This window comes from Lygodium microphyllum, chromosome 24, assembly GCF_053477565.2.
Source record: "Lygodium microphyllum isolate KBCC chromosome 24, Lygodium_microphyllum_v1.1.10, whole genome shotgun sequence".
NCBI lineage: Eukaryota > Viridiplantae > Streptophyta > Polypodiopsida > Schizaeales > Lygodiaceae > Lygodium > Lygodium microphyllum.
Window position 1 is genome coordinate 21,969,970 of NC_141158.1, and position 2,157 is coordinate 21,972,126.

The window sequence follows — 2,157 nt, forward strand, 5'->3', positions numbered from 1 at the left end:
AAAGGGCTACATACAAAGCCATGCATTCCTTAGCAAATCCCTTAGGTCCCCTTGAAATGTAAGTATTGAAGAGCATCAGGATGAGGTCTAGTGTACTCCATCCCACTGTATCTCAAAAAAAGAGAGGAAGAAAAAAGAAAAAAGAAAAAAGAAAAAAGAAAAAAGAAAAAGAACAGAGAAAACAAAGAAATGAACCAGGCAAAGCAAAAGGAAAGGAATAAAGAGCTTTCTCATGTATCACCAGAGTGCCACAAACATTGCACTTAGGGGTTCTCAAGTTAGATGTGTTTGGTGGCCTCGGTCCACCGACTCTGTGCCTAACCCCCTAGCCCTCCTTGTCTCCCCACTTTACACTTAGGGCACATTAAGGGCAGGACACACCTAGGGAGCTTGTGCTCGCCTATGGTTAATAGACATGTCTCCCTAAGTCACACCCACAACACTTCCCCTATGCACAAATTGGGTCCTCAAGTGTAGGACAACACAACAGGCTTCACCCAACTCCCAGTTTCACTGGCATGGACACCATGCACTATATAGTGAGGTAGACGCACCCCCATGTAGTGCACTTTCTCTTCCCTTTCAGGTACATTTGATAATTCGTAACCAACCACTGACTTTGAAGGCCCTCATCACCCACTGACTTCGAAGGCCCTCATCACCCACTCAATCTACTCTTAGCCTCCACAACCCCACATCCACATTGAAATGCTTCTTCTCCACAGCCAACCACCATGAAGCCCCATCATTGACCCACATGGCAACCATTAGCCCACTCGATCCCTCATCATCAACAAGCGTTAGCAAGTGCCATGGGATTGGCACTCAGCTACTAGGAGGAGGGAATGTTAACCCCAAAGCAAATAAAGCAAAAAGAAAATTATAAATTCGCAGGGCAAAGTGGAAAAAGGCAGCCACCAAACTGAAGAAATAGGAGGAAAAAAGACCAAAAGTGCAAGGACAACCTTAAAAGTTCAAGGCAAGTGCAAAAGAGGAAAGACACATTTTAAATGCAAAGGTGCATCCTAAATTTTTGTAAGACAGCACTAGCCTCCCTCTTGTGCAATTTGTAAATGTAGATGGGCATGGGTGAAGGCACAATGTAAATAGGAAGGGAATAGGAAAATAGTACATAGGCTAAGATGGCTGAGCATGTTAAAAAGGGATGGGTGCCCAAAGGGGATTAGGGCTTGTATAAAAGGCAAAAAGTGAATGAAGAAGCTCATTCTTATGTGTGGCCAAAACTAGCTCTCTTCTTCTTCTTCTTCTTCTTCTTCTTCTTCTTCTTCTTCTTCTTCTTCTTCTTCTTCTTGCTTGCTTGCTTGAGCTTGTGCTTGAGAGAGGGAGTGTGTGTGTGAGGGTGAGGGACCATGGTGGAAAAGCTCTCCGTCTTCTTCTTCTTCTTCTTCTTCTTCTTTTTCTTACGCATGGCAATGGAACTTGGAGCTTGGAGCTTGAGGATTGAGCTTGCACCTTGGATCGTGGAGCTATCGAAGAGCTTGTGGGAGGAGGCAACTCGATCGAGTATGAAGGTAAGCCCACTACACTTGTGGGTGTGAGAGTGTGTACGGCTATGTGAGAGGTAGCCATTGCACTTGGCTTGAAACACTTGAAACAATGAGCAATCCATGGGTCTTGGCGATCGAAGCAAGAGCTCCCACAATGTTGAACTTCCGCTTTAGCTAAATTTTGTGTGCACTAGTAGCAGTGCCATAGTACTTCATCAAGATTTCCCAAGCATCTTTAGGAGACTTGCAATTCATTATCTACATAAGCATTGCATCTGTAATGCACACTGAGAGTCAATGCATGTAATAAATAAATTTTGATGTTGCTTTAATTAGGAAATTAGCCTAGTTTGGACTAGAGTATAAAAGGCAAGAAGGTGCCAATGTAAGGGTCTTTTGATATTTTTGCCATTTTTAAGCAATACATGCTTTGAGGTTCCTTCCTCCCACCAACTAAGAGGGTGCATGCTCTTAGCCACCAAGATATGGGGTGTATACCATTTCCCACCTTGACATGAGGTGAGTATTCATGTTGCAGCTTACATCTATGATTCTCAGCCTTTCATGGCAATACTATTTCATGCCTAGCTACCTTGGCTATGGCTTCCTTGCAAACATGGTGTATTTCTTGTATTTCTTTGCAAGAATG